The sequence below is a fragment of the Homarus americanus genome, unplaced genomic scaffold (assembly GCF_018991925.1).
Source record: "Homarus americanus isolate GMGI-L3 unplaced genomic scaffold, GMGI_Hamer_2.0 scaffold2106, whole genome shotgun sequence".
NCBI lineage: Eukaryota > Metazoa > Arthropoda > Malacostraca > Decapoda > Nephropidae > Homarus > Homarus americanus.
In genome coordinates, this window is record NW_024731171.1 from 130,849 (window position 1) to 150,760 (window position 19,912).

Genomic DNA, 19,912 nt, shown 5'->3' on the forward strand with positions numbered 1-19,912 from the left:
AGACTGTCAAGAACTCACAGACTGTCAAGAAGCTCACAGACAGTCTAGGGCCTCCCACAGTACTATGTTATTCAGAGAGTCAAGAGGTTCGTATATAGTGAAAAGGCTTTCAATCTATTAAAGGATTTCCAGGAATGCCAAGAGAGGTATCACACAGCTTTAAGACAGCCAAACTACACACCACCAGTCTTACGAGTCCTAGATAACGCATCATTAAATCTCAGTTTCTTAGACTACACAGAAATGATCTTTAAGTTCCCATACTGGATATTTTCCGTCATTCTTGGGTTCCCAGAATTTGCTACATCTGTCTTTGAGCTTCTGGACTCTACATATACCGCCTTAGGGCTTCCATGCTGTTCACCATCAGTCTACCACTTTACTCGACTAGTTTTGGGATCGCCAGACTGGTTCTCGTGGGGGGGGGAGATTACGTTCGATATAACACCTCGTAAATTTCTAAATTGCCACGTAATAAATTTTGATGGCTGTGAAGCGAAGTTATTAGAAATATGAGCTGTGTGGCTCTTGTCCAAATTAACCAATTTATTGGCTAAACAAATCCTATATAGATAATCTAAAATAACCTTTTCTTTTGTAAGTTAAAAATTTATAGTCACAAATTATTCAGAAAGATTATTACAACTACAGATTTGACTATAAAATACAGGTAAGGAATTTTCCATACAAGTGTTGCCTTAAACTACGTTATAATGAATTACCAAGAGTCAGGTAATCAGAAACATCGGTACAAGGACAGGTGTAGGATTAAATTACAGGGAAAATATTTCCTATGTAGTGACAGTATCATAATATACTCGTACAGGTATTATCAAAGATTACTAATTGAGATATTAAGCCTTCATGTTTGTATGCTGGTGCAGTTCTCTCAGCCAATGAATATGTTTGTGGTAGTCAGCCAGGGATATGATAGGCGGTGGTTACACACTCCCGCTTTGTCTGTGAGAACTATAACAGGAGTTGGAATTATTCAGAGGATTGTTGATTTCAAGGTTGTATAATTGTATTGGTTTACGATCACAAATTGTTATATTTTATGGATCATAGTTTTGTATTACAGCAATTTGCATGTTGTTTTTCTTTCTATTATTATTATCATTATTAGTAAAGTTATCATATCATAAAACATTATTATTGTTAATGGTATTATTATTATTATTATTACTGTCGCAATTATTACCATGAAGACAGTTAACAAGCTTAGCCACTAAACCCTGGCCACGCAAGAGCTCCAGAACTCACACCTTCCATCACCCTCCAAACAAAATTTCTCTCCGACAACACCGAAACATTTTCTCATCTCTTACAAAGTTTGGGCAGGAAAAGCGAAGGGAAAATACGGTGCAGAAGTCGGCTGGTCATTTTCAGAAGTTGGTGGAGGCAGAGAGGCACGCGAACCTTCTCCAGACTGGGCAGAACGAGGGAGATTGAGAGAGGGTGAGAGAGGGAGACCTGTTCCGTTTACTTGACGAGTTGAAACGTGTTAAGTTTTCCTCCCTTTCTCCTGAGTTCCACACAGATGCTGAAAGTTTGCACTGTCAGTCTGTCTCTCTGTCATCCTAGGTGTTGCTGAGGTGTTGTGTCAGGTGTTGTGTCAGGTGATTTTTCTTTTTTCTTACGTTTTTGATGATACACAAGAGGGTGCGACCTTACCTATATTTAAGGTGAGGTTAGGTTAAGTTAGGTTAGGTCATTTTCTTCACCCCGGGATGTAATATCTTGGTCGTCCTTGAGATGTGGACCCGATTATCTATTTATATACTGTGATAAACTCCAGCCAGTGTGAGTCATTTACTCTGTGACAGGTGGAGTCTCGGTTCCTGCGGCCAGATGTGAATGATTTATCTTATTTTCTCTCGTTATTTCATTTGTTTTTGTTTCTCTCTCTTTCTACGTCCTTTATATCCGGGTGTCTATTTGTCTATCCATTTATCTTTCTATCCTTATGTCTGTTTATCTATCTATTTGTTGATACATTATTACGTAAATAGATTGACTCAACACACACGCACGCACCCACACATACACGCACGCACACGCACACACAGTGAACAGTGCTTAATTCAGTGAAAAACAACTCAACAGTAACAGTCGTACCCAAGCTAACCTTCACATATTGAGGTCCCAGGTACCCAGTGATAACTGCCCCTGAGACTCAACAACACCAGCTATTGTTAATCCGTCCACGATAGGGAGGCCTGGGACCACACCTCACTCACTTGAGTGAGTGAGGTCCTGTGACACCAGACTACGTGGTGTCCCCATGGTACTACGACACCACGAAGTGAATGAATTGGTACAGCATCATGTGAGACCCCTCATAACACCATCTGTGAGGGAATTACTACACCACATCAGGCCCCTCATAACACCATCTGTGAGGGCGTTACTACACATGTGTTTGCTGTTCAACACCTCAGTGCACATGATCTACGTGACCTCCACTGTAAACATTAATCTGTATGCTCACTGTATGTTCCTTTACCTTTCTCTAATGAAGGCTTTTGTTAAACCACCAGAACTTTTTCAATAAACCGTTAATTATTATTATTATTATTATTGCAAATACTCATGAAAAGATCCTCCACAATGCCAATCAGTCAGAGGCAAGAGCTACCAGACAGCGTGAGATCTGTGTTAGGACTCCATCAGATGTGATTTGAGCTGTAAACATTTTCCTGGATCATAAAGTATAAAGACAGCCTTAACTAGTAGCTGCGGCTGATATAATTCCCGGGAAATATGATCGACTCCCATCAGACGCTCGACTCTTGCAAAACTCACTCTTCAGAGTCTTTAATAATGTGAACCTCGAGTTAACGTCTCCATCAACTGCGATATAAACAATAAATATTACCTGACTCGAGGCTGCGGCAGCTGCATTCATAAAAATCTGAATGAGTGACTTCCATTTGGCACTAACACTCCCAAGAAACTTAAAACGAGAAACTTCAACAGAACGACTCCCCATCGCCCCAACCAAAAGGCAAAAACTATCCGAGTAATGTGAGTTTGGAGTGAGGGCCATCAGGTTTGATATAAGCTGCAAACATACTCCCGGATATGTGGTATGCCAGCTTTATTCATAAACTTTGACCGACTCACATTTAGTACCAACGCTGACAAGAAGAAAAAAAAACACAATACAACTAAAATAAAGCTCGTGGCGTGTTTGATGGACTGCTGGAACCAGAAGCAACGACTCACCATCAACTGGGAACGTCAACATTATTTCTTTCTTCATGACGAAATTTCGCAAAAATCCCATTCTCGGTGGCAAAAGTTTCGGGTTAAACTACCGCCCATTTTGGCTCTAACCTCCAGCCAGAGTGCGTCGTGGCATGGCTTCCGTTTAGACCTCAGGAAACTACGAAACGAGGTCATTTTATTTTGGACTCTCCCACCCGCCGCCAGAGATCAACTTGATGTTCTTCTACACGACTTCTCTAAATAACGAGAGGACATGTGGATAGCAACACCAGTCCTCGAGGAAAAATGGACATCACTATATAGAATACTCATAATGGAAGTGTAGACAGATGATGTGGGCAGGCCACGGGGGAACTATTGTAAATAAAGAGATCGTTTTTTTATGACAACTCAAGGCCCTAATAAAAAATAGATATATTTTTAGTATTATTGGTTTTATTGGGAAAGCTACCAACGATAATACCGATGTCCTGTAGGATTTTCTTAAAGAAAAAAAATATATATATATATATACAGTATATATATATATATATATATATATATATATATATATATATATATATATATATATATATATATATATATATATATATATATATATATATATATATATATATATATATATATATATATATATATATATATATATATATCACGTTTGTGTATATGCCTCAGGCCACGAAGAAGAATGCGTATTATTATATAAAATGTATTCCTCGTAATATCCATCGTGGCTGTGTAATGGAAGTTGGCAAGGGTGATCTCAGCGCTCAGCAAAGTTTCAAAATAAAACTAACATTGGGACAACATAAACCGAGGCCATGAAAAAGAGAATTATACCACAGACAGAATATTATATGAAATGCAGCCTTGTGTAGGAGAAACTCTGGCGAATATCTGCTGAAACAAGTAACACTGAAATTCATCTGCTAGTAATACACTGATGTCATGATTTGGTTACCCTTGAAGATATCTCGGAGATTGAAAGGTTGAATTACTTTAGGATTAGCACTTTTCTCTCTACTGTAGGGAATATATTCTAAAACATTGAGTAGGAGAGAGAGAGAGAGAGAGAGAGAGAGAGAGAGAGGTCAGAGAAACACAAATGGGAGAAAGTGTAAAATAAAATAAAAAGTAGACTAGGTGAAATTGAGAGGAGAGAGAACGCTTGCGAGCATCAAACAGCACTCCTTTTACACCTCACCAGTGGTCGTAGCGTTAAGAATTTACACATTCCATTAGTCTGGCTTATGCATTAAACAGACAACGATTCCAACTCGCCACAAAACCGGATGAACACCAGTAGCACAACACCTTTACATTCATGATGAGACAAACATTGGAACTGAGTATGTTACTCAACCACTACATATAACCAGTACCATCTATCACCACTACCACAATTACCACCTATCACTACTACCACCACTACCACCTACTAAAACCTACCAACTACCACCACTACCTACCTACCTACCTACCACTACGGCTTAGCTCGGCTGGACACTGAGGGCTCCCGAGAGCTTGTAGCAGATACTTGAGCATACTTAAGTTTACCCATTATAATGCGTTCTATATTCATACCACGCTTGCCTTCCCAAAGTGCCAGGACCAATGCAGTAAAGGAGAGAGATAACAAAGGACATATATATTTTTTTTTTTCAGATGGGTGATGGCATTCTACTCCTACTACTTAATTCATCACCTTCCTCTCCTTCTGTAAAAAAAAAGGTAGGTACTGTGGTCGATAGTATGGGTATTTTTCTCAAAGATGTTGATATACTGTACGGCAGTGAGAGAGAAGAGTAGAGATATACATTGAAAAGGTGATGAACAGGTGTAAAGAGCTGCATTATTATTATTATTATTATTATTATTGTTATTATTGTTATTGTTATTGTTATTATTATTATTATTATTGTTATTATTGTTATTGTTATTGTTTTTATTATTATTATTATTATTATTATTATTATTGTTATTGTTATTGTTTTTATTATTATTATTATTATTATTATTATTATTATTATTATTATTATTATTATTATTATTACACAACATTTAAAGGGTGCCAGTTTTAATAGACTATAGACCCAGTGAATCAAGAGTCCTAGTGGAATAGTTCTTAAATTTAATGGACCATGTTTTTAATAAATCCAATCCCCAGAGATCACAGTCTTAATAAACCATAGCCTCAGATTTAAAAGGTACGACCTACCCATGATATGTGGCTCCCATTAAAGTTGCATTTACCTAACATTGAGTTCTAATAGAATTATACCCATTGGGTCTATTTAGGATAATGGTTCCTTAGAATTTGAGTCTATTAGGATTTGGGGCCAATTAGGACTGGCTGTGTTTCATTAGTATTTGAAGTTCATTAGAAATTGAATCTCAATCCTTAATTCCTTATAGTTAGGTTAGGTTAAGTTAGGTTAGGTTAGGTTAGATTAAAACCTGATTTCCATTAACACTTTTTGACATATTAACATAAGAATAAAGATTAAATTATATCCGAATATTGCGTAACTTTACGGATTAAACACTACTCACACATAATTATAATATTAATATATATATTTTGAACTATATTCGTTCACAAGTCATGAAAGTCTGAGCCGGAAATCTATATTCTTGAACAGTGGAATACCAAGAGTCATATGTGTGTAGATCTGTGAATCGGTGAACAGTGAAGAATATTGAGACAGGAAGTGTGTGTGTGTGTGTGTGTGTGTGTGTGTGTGTAAATCTGATATTCATATACTTTACCTCGAACATAAGTGCTCTCTCTCTCTCTCTCTCTCTCTCTCTCTCTCTCTCTCTGTTGTAATATCCGCCGTGGCGAGAACTGGGAAAAGCTTAACTAGTTTTCTCCCAACTTACTAATATGAAACTTCGTGTTTAGCTTATACCCAATCCAACGCCACTCTCTGTACCCTGGCAAAATCACATCAGACAACCCCTTTACGTTATTTTACATGGCAGAAAATCACATAAAAATATTAAACTAGGCTAATGGGTGTGTGTGTGTGTGTGTGTGTGTAAGTATGTTTATATATATGTATGTATGTTTGTATATGTTTCTATATATTCGAATAAAATAAAACAATACATTTTTATCATCACAAATTACAAAAAAAATTAAAATAATTCAATGAATCACAATCACCAATCACAATCACCAATCATAATCACAATCACCAACCACAACATTCAATAGCGTTAATGTCATGCCTACTATTTTCTTTCTAAGGGGAGACTCAGGTACGTGTTCACAAGATAACCTGAAAGGGGAACTACGCATCGCCTCCTAATCGCTGGGTGAATATTGCAGGCAGGAGTAACATGAATGAGGTTCTTTCAACTCATCAACAGCGTAGGAGAGTGACTGTACTGTATATATGCGAACTGGTATTTTCGACGAGAGTCTAAATGAGATGGGAAGAGGAAGGGAAGGAGAGAAAGAGAAGAGGGAGAAAGAGAAGAGGGAGAAAGAGAAAGAGGGAGAAAGAGAGAGAGAGAGAGAGAGAGAGAGAGAGAGAGAGAGAGAGAGATCCTGATTGGTGATTGAAAAAACCCTGATTTGAACAGGATTAGGCACACCAATAGAAATTTCTGATTGGCGAGTCCGATTTTGTAAGATAGATGATTGGTGACTCACAAAACCTCTCCCTCCCTCCCTCCCTCCCTCCCTCCTCACATGTTATCTGATTGGTGACCTGATTGTGTTAATGACGTACTCGAGGGCATAATGACCACGCCCTAGGTCTCGTTTGAGGTTTTAAAGCTTCACTAGAAAACCCCCTTTTACGCCCACGTTTAGAAATGACGCTTTGATGCTTTAATTGGCCCCATTAGTTCACTTTGATGGTTGAAATCTAAGAGGAAAATATGTATTGGTGTTTTTTCCCAGTCGCTTGCTTGCTTGCTTTCTCTCTCTGTCATATGTTTATTTCCATCTTTTGGGGGAATTTTACGATTTTAGGGGATTTTTTTCACTTTTTTCTCGTTTTCTTGTAATTTGTTTTCTTATTTGTTTGTTTAATTGATCTTTTAGGGGAATTTTTTACTTTTTTTCCCCTCTTGTTTTTGTTTGTCAATCTGTTAATAGGGGAAAAAATATGTATAATTCTTACTTTGTTTCGTATATTTGAGTTTAAACAAAGATTAAATTTCCCTTTTGTTTTGGTTTTGTTTTTCTAAGAGAATAATTCTTCTTCTTTCACTTTATTTTCTCTCCTCATAAATTTTTTCCTTCAGGTCAAACTTTTTCTCTTTAGTGGGTAAATTATCGTTGTTTTTCTCCTTCTAATTCCTCCTTTTGTTGGTTACACCTGTGATAGTTACTTAGTCTTATGAATTAATGCAAATATATGAAACAGCATTCTCGTTCTCTGTTGCTGACTCTCTCTCACTCTGTCTGTCTTTCTGTTTGTCTGTCTGTCTGTCTTTGTCCGTCTGTCTGTCTCTGTGTGCCTGTCTGTCTGTCTCTGTCTGTCTGTCTCTCTCAACCTACAACTCGTACCCAGACTTGATAGCTCTTGTGCTCGGTGTGTGACGGGTGACACTCAGGCACGCTCTACCGAACTGGGAAATTGTCATGAAGTAACACAAATACATCGACAAAATTACACCCGAACAAGAGATACATCTACAGACTGACTGACGTAAACGCATGACTTTAGCTGAAGAAATTGACACCAAAGGCGTTTAAGAATAACAGAGTGTTGTCTTTCCATCAGAGAATGTTAATGTATCGCAAATTCGAGAAAATACAAGTGGACTCATGTGTTGGGGAAGGTGGATATGTCCCAATGATACGGGGTGCCCTTAAAGTCTCGGCCATTTACAGATTCAACATTGCTTTGTGAATTCCCAGTGCAGTATTACAGTTGGCCAGTATTGAGTTATGTTCTAAACCCAGACGGATGATGATGTGTAATGCGTGTGTGTAGGTGTGTGTGTAGGTGTGTGTGTGTGTGGGTGGGTGGGTGTGTGTGGGTGTGTGTCCTCATTAAGCGAAGAAAGCCTTAAAAGCAGACATGAAATATTGTTTAATTATACATATGAATGAGCAATTTTTCACGGGTTAAATTTAGAACTGGTCGTTGTGAAACCCTTCAAGTAATTGGATTATTCGTCAGCGTCAGGGCCGAAAGTTAAAGCTTCTTCTTGATGAACCTATAAACAGCCCAAGGAACACCTGCTACTAAGGACGTGTTTGCTACAGAGAGTTAGCCGCATAGGGGTCTTAGTGCTTGTAACCTAACCTAACCTAACCTAACCATACCATTATTAGGTACCGTTTATTAATACAACCTCTTCTAATACCATACCTTATCGAACCATCCCTTAAAGCTGCTGTACTACATCTCCCCATAATACATCATATACTGATATGCCTCAGAATACAGTAGGACAGTATAGATTACAGTATATCACACAATAACATACCACGAATACATAAACTTTTTCATGTCACACTGTATTGTAACGTATATTACCATGTAATTTCACTGTACACAATACCATACCATAAAATACACAACACCACACCACACCATACCATAAAATATACCACACCACACCATACCACACCACACTACACAACACCACACCACACCTCATCTCCACGTCTGCTCCACCACACCACACCACACTACACTACACCACACCACACCACATCACACAACACTACACTACACTACACTACACTACACTACACTACACTACATATCTCCACGTCTGCACCACCACACCAAACCACACCACACCACACCACACTACACCACACCACACCACACTACACCACACCACCACGCCCGCTCCAGTTCAGGAGACAGTAAAGTGATCCTTCATGTCTCACAGGAGAGAGGAGCGTCCCACATAGGATACCACAAGTTGTCAGCCGATATGAAGGATGACCCAAGCTGACCTTTTTAGTAACGGCCTATAATTTCCTCCTATAATGGCAGCTAGATTGATGATGATGCTAATAGTACTAATGATACTAATAATAGTAATTAGGACATTGACTGTAAATACAACAATAACCTGACGAATAGCATTAAAGGCAACGATAATGCCAATACTAATGAGAATAATAATTTTAAAAGAACGAAGAAAAAGAAGAAGCAAAAAGAATTAGAAAAAGAGAAAAATAAATATTTATATTAGTCCTTACTAGTATTATAAATTATAAATAATAATACAAATATAAAAAATATTAATATAAATAATTTAAAAAACTTCACAAATCATAATACAAAAAATAAAACTTAAATAACTTACTCGACAACGAAAAAAAATAAATAAAATCCGTCATTCGTTCGGGTGACATTGAAGGCCATTACGAACACAGTCGCCAGAGGATCCCCGCTGGTATGGCAACACTGATTATTAATGGTACTTTACACACTGGGACAGCATAATCATGGCACAGGGACGTATATATGTAATTGTCTCAGGCACAGCAAGGAGCTCACTGCCTCTATACAGTGTCGAGGGAGGTATAAGTATATATATTGTGTAGTACTCCCAGCTCTTAGTAATTAGGTTAGGTTAGGTTAGGTTAGGTTAGGTTAGGTTAGGTTAGGTGTGTAAACATCAGGTAAACCTTCAGGTGAGCTCTTACATTATAGGATCAAGTCAATATTTACGTAAACAGATCATGCAATACTCATCAGTGAAATAAGCACGAGCGGTCTTCATACAGCCCTCGTCAATAATGCAGAATTGTGTTGAATGTAAACAGAGGCTTCCATTGGGGCAGAACACATTGTATTCTTATAAACAAAATCACCCGTTCATGCATGCCAGTAACACGCAATTCTACACATGCCTTGTTAAACACACATCAACCATTATTTTACTTTGACGTGAAAACAAATATATATATATATATATTTTTTTTTTTAATTAAACAATATTGCCGGGGTATTTATTATTTTTTTTTAACCTTTTAATGACAAGTGATGTAGTATTTTTTTTAATTCGACAGATATTACAGTCCTCTTGCTTACAGATTTTAATTAGAATGACTGAGTCCTTTTTTATAGCTTTCTAAACAGTATAATAAAAGTATATCTTTTTAATGCATTATTCAAATAGCTTTTCTTTTTTTTATCAAATTAATTACTTTGTGTCAAAAGCCTGTTATTGATGTGAGAAGAACAAAAGCTTATCTAAGAGGAAATTCAAATTCAAAAAGTCATATTCACAATTGAAATCTGTCAAAATAAAAAACAAAGTCAGATTCAAAGTCAGTATTAAGATCAGACTCAATAGAACAGTAAGTTAAAATAGAATTCAGATTTAATAAACAAATCAAAGCCTTCAGTCTGTTGGTGTCCCCTATAGTAACCTATCCCAGTCCTCTACTATGAAAAAAGTGAGTACAAGCAGTCAATAGCGCCTGGCATTACATTACATCCGAGAATCTATACCATTCCATTCATTCCAACAAAATCAGGTTCAGTCTTACATGAATTACAGTACCTGTATTGTTTACCTATACCTGTATTTTTAACCTGAAACCGCATCTTTATTGACGTTTCTGAATACATGATCTAGACGAGAATTCACCCTTCGATCAACAGCGGCTCTCCATTACGGAAGCTACGCCAGATGAACGTTCTCCAACTATCTCGCAGCAGTGGGGTTCTGTTATGGTAGGGGCGCCATTCTCACTAACTCACAATGTGCTCTGAGGAATTCTCCTGCCTGACTATGGCTCAGAAATGTTACTAAATGTCCAATTATCACTTCAAAGGCTCAAATTCTGCTTCATGGAGGACAGGGAGTGCGAGGGAGGGAGAGGGAGGGTGGAAGCAGGGAGTGTGAGAGAGGGAGAGTGAGGGAGGGAGAGGGAGGGTGGAAGCAGGGAGTATGAGAGAGGGACAGTGAGAGGGGGAGGCAATGTGTGTGGGATGGAGAGTGGGGAAGTGTGAGAAAATAGGCAGTGAGTGTGAGGGAAGGAGGCTGGGAGTGGGAGGGAGAGTGTAAGAGGGAAGGAGCAGGAAATTTCAGGGAAGGAGTGTAAGAGAAGTAGGTAGGTAGGGAGAGTGAAGGGAAAGAGAATGTGAAGGACAGTGAGGGACAATGAGTGAAGGTGAGTGAAGGAGGGAGGCAAGGAGTGTGAGGATGGGACTGTAAGATAAGGAGGGAGAGGGGATAAAGGACAAAGGGGGAAGAGGGAATATGAGAGATTAAGGAGGAAGCGTGAGAGAGGGAGGCTACGGGAGGAAGGAATGTGATGTAGGGAGAGATAGGGAAGAGGAAGTATGGAGGAAATGGGGAAGGGCAGAAATATAGAGCTTACTAAGAGAGAGAGAGAGAGAGAGAGAGAGAGAGAGAGAGAGAGAGAGAGAGAGAGAGAGAGAGAAACCCGAAAAAGAGAGAGTTGAATGATAACTGGCATTCTGAACTTGAAATTGAGAACGGGAGGAGAGATAAGGAGGTTTGAACGAGAGACAGGCAGACAGAGAAACAGACAGAAAGACAGATACACGGTCAGACAGATAGACAGACAGGCGGTCGAGGGATGGTTGTAGTGATGACCATCGTATTGAAGGTGAAATTGGTAGAGGGAACAGAGGTAAGGAGGCTTGAAGAAGTGAGGGATTGACAGTCAGACAGACAGACAGAAGACCAAGGACAGATGGAGTGAGGACCTTCGTTCTTGACGTGAAATTAGCAGCGTGAGGGGAGGTAAATGTGATTGAAGGAGATGGCTTACCCTCACCCCTGTGTGTTGCTTCAAGTGCTGATTTATTCTTGAGTGTGGCAGTGTGGTGGGGTGGGGGGGGAGTGGGTTGTCAATATGTACATACCTAAAATAACTACACGTTATCACCAGTTAATTTGATAGACCATTATTATCTAGCCTAAGAATGTAGAATTAAATAAGGATGATGGAAGAAATAAAAGTATTATACAAGTCATTTTCTCACAACACACTCATGTCGCCAGTAAAATGTGAAGGCATGGTAGACGTCGCCAAATTATTGACGATGTTTAAAAAAAAAACTGTGGGACTCACTCAATAATTGTAGTAAAAAACGTCGTGCCATATAATTTTGTTTTTAGTTTTTTTATATATGCATTTCTTTACACGCACGCACACGCACACACACGCACACACACACGAAATATTTGATGTTCTTCCCACTTAAAGATTCCATTACAAATATCTTTTTCCAGGAACCCGGAGCTGATTCTCCACCTAGTGATTTAGTCATAGGCTTCTTGTTACTTTCTCACCACACACCACCAACACTCCCCATGTGTATAAAATATAATTCCTGTTGTAAATTGATGACGAAATGAATTTGGGGGAACGTGAATGACTTTGAGCACTATTGTATCCATCAGCTGAGAGTTAACGAAAAGATTATTATTATCAGTATTATTATTATTATTATTATTATTATTATTATTATTATTATTATTATTATCTTTTATGCTTTTCTGGATTTGTTATTAAATTTTTACTCGATACTGATGAATTTGTGCCGATATTTCACCTTTCTTTTTAATCTAAAAATGTTGTACTAAAAAGGAATAATAATAATTTAATTATGAGTGTAATTAACTTCATATAACTCATTAAACCGAAGAGTATTCCAACTACTAAACAGATGACTGTCTTAAACAAAATAACAAACTATCTTTATACTTTAACTTGGAATTCTGAATCAACACAAAAATGACATCAAAATAAAGAAAAAAATTAATAAAAAGTACTCATACGGGACAAACATCCATCAGTCAGGTCAGGATTAGATGCAGCCGAGAGATATTTCCCTTTATTAGGTGAATGAAGGTGTAATGTTCCAGGCACTGTTTACCATTTTAGATTGTTGTCCTCAGGTAGCGGGTATTGGAAAAGTCATCAGGGCGGTCAGGTGTCTCTCTCTCTCTCTCTCTCTCTCTCGCTCTTGCTATTTATATTTATATACGGTGTGTGTGTGTGTGTGTGTGTGTGTGTGTGTGTGTCTAACTCCTGTTGCTATACAAGATTATTGACGTTATCATCAGGAAATAGCTGTTTGGGAGCGTTAGGTGTTTTCATTATTGTACCTGCACTTGTACCTGAAGCTATACTGTAACTGCACTTGTACCTGAAGCTATACCTGCACTTGTACCTGTTCTTACAATACCTCTACCTTAACCATCATTAATATGTAGACGACATAACTGATTCAGTGAACCTTTACCTGTACGTGTTTGGTGTGAAGCCTCGTGGAGTGCTGATGAGAGAGGGTCGGACTAATGCCTTTGAAGAGAGATTGAGAGTGTGCTAACAGGAAAGACGAACATACACTCACACACAAGCACACCTGCACAAACTCTCTCTCTCTCTCTCTCTCTCTCTCTCTCTCTCTCTCTCTCTCTCTCTCTCTCTCAGCCACTGTTCTCTCCATCTCCTTACCACATCAAGTTCGCCCGCAGGTAACCCGAAGCTAATGGCGCAATTGGGCGAAGGACCTTGAATTGCGGTCGGCACTTCTCATGAAGGTAATGGTAGTTTCCCCTTGTTAATGGCGCTGGATAATTATTCCTAAGTGACAGCCTAACAAGACACAAGGATCCCAACCACTCAGCGTTAGGGATGGTCCTTCACACAGCTGCCTAATAAGGGTTTAATCTCACTCAAGGAGACGAGGTGGTGTAATTGTCTTGACTGATGGATTGAAAGGAAGAGTTTTTGGTCGTATAGTAATGAAGACTCTCTCTCTCTCTCTCTCTTTCTCTCGTGTTTTTATAACACCTCTATCGAACGTTCACACGTATTTGATGAAAAAGATCAAAGGTAATCTTGTTTCGTTTATTTTTGTCATTCTTATCGTGTTAATATGAAGGTCATCACACGATAAAAGTTCGTCATACACACACACACACACACACACACACAAACACACACACACACACGCGCACGCACGCACGCACAAGTACTGTAGTAGGTAGTAGGCAGCTACCAAACAGGGAGGTACTACCGCCTGGTTAGATATTGGAAGCATAATGTGTTGTCTATGGTAGACCCTGCTGCCATATGACATCACGAAAATTGTGACCAAGTCCCAGGTTGCTGATCTGACTTTCTGCCTCATTTACATACAAAATTGCAGGGTCTCAATTGTTTCTCTTAATTTTGACAACACAACATACATATATTGTTCCTCACTTTTGATCTTTTTATTCATTTTTGTTTCTTTATGGTTCTTTATTATTATTATTATTATTATTATTATTATTATTATTATTATTGTTATTATTATTATTATTATTATCACAGTGTTGTTATTATTATTATTATCATTATTATTTTATTATCTCATTTTCATTTTATTATCTTTTATTATAAATTTTATTTACTAGGAGTTATTATTACATTTTCGTCCCCCAGGCCCCGATGTAGGTCAGTGACCTGTGCCCGGGTGGGCTAATACCCGCGAAAAAAAAAAAAACACTTATTCCCACTTGCCAAGCCGTCGTGGCAGACAACAAAATCCGAGTGACTCTATACTTATTAACTGCTGGACTTTCAACCGTAATGACTTACCTTTACATCATCTTCTTGCCCCCATAACTTTAACAGATTTTATGTGAAACGTAACATGTGAAATAAGATTTTTTTTACACCTTTCGTACGGAGATTGAAAAAAAAAATTAATGCGAAAATGGTTATTGACATGTTGTAAAAGCCCCCTCCCCGTCCCCCACACAGGACAAAACCAGAACGTACATGTATAGTAATTAATTCTCAGATTTCCCCGATCCAATTTCCATGTTCCCATTTCTATGTACCAATTTCTATGTCCCCTTTCCTATATTCCTACTTCAGTCAAAATTAGCATATTGGCATTCAGGGAAATCTAGTATTGGTATATTATTGTTTGAAGACGTATGTGGGAGAGAGAGACAAAACTGAAACGCATAACATCAACACCACGACCTCCACACTAACGAAGAACTGTTTACTACGAGAGCGGGATAAGGATAAAGTGTGTAATCAAGACGATATATTTACACGTAGATAAAGTTTATGTGAAGTTCCGAGGAATTAGTAAGCTGGGAAGGCCTCCAGCCACACCGACCCTTCTCTTGGCCTGATACGTTCAGGGAATTTTAATTATTTTTTTTTTTACTCATATGATTAAGCTGCTATATAATTCTTTTATTTTTTAAGAGATATTTTTTTTTTATTCGTTAAAATTATATAATGTGTGTTTATACTGTCTGTGTGTCTGTCTGTCTGTCTGTCTGTCTGTCTGTCTGTCTGTCTGTCTGTCTCCGTTTGTGTTTGTTTTCTTGTTTATCTTTGTCACTCTATTTTACTCTTTAACTGAATATAAACTACGGAAGAAAATAAATAAATACAAAATGAAAAAAAAATAATAATTATCAAAGGGATATAAGATAACTCCTTAAGAAAGAGATAATGAAGAAAAGAATAACTAACAATTTCATGGGACTGTCACCACATGGGAAATACTTAACCTTTTGAGGACGAGGGTTTAAGCCTTTGAGAACTATAACTAAACCCTTTAATGTCAACACCTTAACCTTTTGAAGACGATGAATTAACTTATTGACAGAATGGATTAACCCTTTAAAGACTATAGATTAACCCTTTAAGGACTTTGGATTAACCCTTTAAAGCCCTTGGATTAACCCTTTCGTCCTCAATGTGTTAATGCCTATAATTAATACGACTACTCTCTGCTTTCTATAATCCTGATAAATTTTGGTTTTAATTCTGAAATACTAAGTAATGATGACTCAATGTCCCAGCCAAGCCTCCGGGGTGAATTAATCAGGAAATTCCCAAACATGACATTGTAAAAAAATAACGGGAAATAAAATTAGGGTTTAGATGAAGCTTATTGTTATCTGTTCTAGGAGATGAATGGATGGATGGATGGATGGATGGATGGATATGTAGATAAAACAAAACAGATAAAAAGAGACATACATAGATAAATAAACAAAGATGGACAAACAGAGAACTAAAGAGAGAGAAGAATGCAGCTGGCAGATAGATAATGATGAAAGCTGAAAAGACAGATGTATAGAAATAGACATATAAATAAAAATAAATAAATTGGGGTTTCGAAATCATTTCTCCCTTCCAAACATACATCTCTTCCCCTTGTCAGTCATCCAGTTGTATTTATTTTTGCAATATGGGAAACAAGTCGATAAATGAGAATACATATTATTTTGACCTGATTCCAATTATCTTTGTGGACTCTTAATTTACAAACTGCCAGTCATTGAAAAGATTTAACCCTCCGTTTTCTTCCCGTTTTCCACCCTCAAAAAGTTGACAGAGTCTATTAACATGAGATTCACTATCCAGGGGGTGAAAAAGATGAATTAATGTACCTTGAATATAGTGTGGAAGGGTGAGATTGTGGATGAGGGCGTGGATGAGGGTGAGAGGGATGATGCGGGTGAGAGGGATGATGCAGGTGAGAGGGAGGGTTTGGATGAGGGTGTGGGTGAGGGTGTGGGTGAGGGGGAGGGTTTGGATGAGGGTGTGGGTGAGGGTGTGGGTGAGGGGGAGGGTTTGGATGAGGGTGTGGGTGAGGGTTAGAGATGGTGTGGGAGTCTGAACTGTTATTGTCCTGACGTCACCTCAGTATTTGAGTAGTCATCAGTTTAATTAACAACGATCATCGTGTAAACATTCCCCACCTGTCGCTCTGTCTATCCAGAGTAGCAACGTCAGCAAGATACCCGTGTGTTCTCTCATACTGGGATACGTATACAGTATAATATATTTGTGTGTTTATAGAATTATTATTTGGGCTTGAATGTATAATATCAATGATTTATGGTTCTAAAGTGGAATCTAAGTTGTAATATAAACAAAACCAGTGCAGTGATAAAACGATGTTGTGGTTTGTAGCTTAAATTAGAAACATTTTAACATAGACATAAAGTTCAATAAGTTTCCCCATTATAGCAGTTACCATCAGCCTTTACACATTTAACAACAAAAATAATAACATTAATAAAATACAATAATCCCTAAAATCAGAGGAGCAGCAAAAGACGAGAATAACATCACCTCAAGAAAACTAATTTGACACGATTCTTATTCAATTTTTCCTTTCGGTTTTTGCTCCTTCTGGTACGTGTCTCCCGATGTGTCACCTCTTACAACAGTGTAAAGAAAGACGTGTTGTATATACTGTAGGTAAATAATTTGTATGGTTTAAGTGTCCAGGTATTTTGGGTTTCTTGATGAAGTGACCTTGATCAGAAAAATCAATTAATTAATGGTTAATTAGATCATCTTTAACGCATCTTCCAACAGGTGAGTCATGAATTGGGTCAAACAGGTAAATAACTTTTATTTTTCATTCAAATATAGATAATGAATTTATCAATCGGCCTTTGAACTCTCTGCCAATATATAAATTAATATATATTCTTAAGCAACTTGGGCAACACACACTAATTATTGTTTATAATTTTTAACTTATATTTATTTATATTGTGAACTCCAAGAAGCATGTAGACCAATTATAATGCAATACGACTTTCTGCCTCAAATGATCTATTTTAACGAGACTTTCATGTCATTTTCTATTTGATGTTCGAGAAATATTAACAAGAATGGCATATCATCTCTATATTAAAAATCTTACAGTATAATGAGTCTTACTTTACATGTTAAGTGGTATATGACCTTTGTTTTGAATATTACCTTACCTCATCCACTAAAACGTCTTTGATATTTTCCACGGTGAAGGTTGATTAATATATGTTATCATTACTGGCACGAACTTTGGGGAACCATTTACTTTCTTTGTGTTTGTCTGTTTACCTGCGCCTCTCTCTCTCTCTCTCTCTCTCTCTCTCTCTCTCTCTCTCTCTCTCTCTCTCTCTCCGAAAAAGAGTGCCAGTAGGTGGAGCTTAGGGTCATGGAGTTCTTGCTCTTATCTATCCCGGCCATACGCCAACCCCTACAGACCTAACAGCTGTCAGACAGTCAGAAAAGGGAAGGTTAGACAGGAAGAAAGAGAAAGGAAGGTATATAAGGGAAGACAGAAGCAAGGGAGAACAAAAAGACAGATAGATAGACAGAAAGACAGACAAACAGAGAGCCAGATACAAACGGAAATAGAAATAAAGAGGAACATACCTGTATAAACCGACACACACACACACACACACACACACACACACACACAATCTATCAGTGCCATAACTCGCGACTCATTTCTTTCTCCCCGTGTAGTCAAGTCCATTAACTAATTAACTCATATCCTGAAGGCTAAAAGCTATCGGCTACTCTGTGTGTGTGTGTGTGCGTGTGTGTGTGTGCGTCAGGTATTAGTGAGAATGATGAATCGCCTTTATTCTCCAAGATGAATGAATATACACTGGCTATTATACATTCTTCACTCATGTTTATACATTGTCCACCTAGTATTCTTAAGTGTATAGAAACCATAACAGGATAGAGTTATACTGTGTAGTGGAGATAAGTGCCTAGGTGATATAAATCTTAAGTACGTGATAAGGTAATGATTTTGTTAAGTATGTAGTGAGGATAATGTTAAATATACTAGGGGAAACTTTGCTCTTAAGTGTGTCTGAACGCACTCACAACGACACTCTAACTGTACAAAAGACAGTTATAGTAAGACTGTAACTGTACAAATGACACGATTACAGAGAGACTATATAACTGTACAAGAAGCACCACTCAAAGACTCCAACAGCAACGCCATCATAAGGACTAAACGAACGCCAATACAAACACCGCCACTACAGGGGAGATATACTAGCAGTCTCCATCAAGTCCACGGGCAATAGAGTATACCACTTAGAGGTGCCTAACAACATTGTCCTCTAATGGCATGTCATTACGGCTCTGTTTAATGGCACACCACCTGGGTTTCCGCAAATAGTTCTTCCAGCGTTAATGTTCCTTAATGCCTTCTCAAGTTGGTACGTCCTCCATTAATTGGTATTTCTAATGGTTATTACTAATTGGGAAATGCGACTATGTCTATATGTGGTGTGTCGTCTAACTGCTGAGGTTGACGCTAATGAAGTTGTTTGTGCCGTCTGCTGGAACTCTGTGTGTGTATGTGTATGTGTGTGTGAAGATATTACCCCCTCTCCTTACCTGAGATGCTCCCCCCATCCCCTCCCTCCCTCTACCCATACCTCCTAATGTTGCCATAGTGATCTCCCACCCGTAACAGCATCCGGATCGGTATAGCAATGGAACCTTTTATCTTCAGCATCTCGCTCACGTAATTTTATAACACAATCTCTTCTCACTGGGCTCTATTTACTCACGCAATAGACGTCTTATATTTCAGGATATTATCTAATTTTATCCACCATCTTCCTCACGATAATGGCCTAAGGAGTAAAAATTCTCATGTTTCTTCTTCGTCTCTTTCTTAGTGGTTTAAAATTGTCTTCAGATAACCTTATTGAGACGTTCACTGGTTGATTATCGTCGTCTCATTTATATTACGTAAAGGACTTTAATAGAACTCACTAGACTGATCTAAGACTCAAGACATGGTAAATAAAGTCGAAATTACAGTGACTTAACTACAATAACAAGACATACAACCTTTTAATGATCACTTACGGTAAAAAAAATAATCATGGACGTATGAAAATCTAAATAACAAAAAATCTA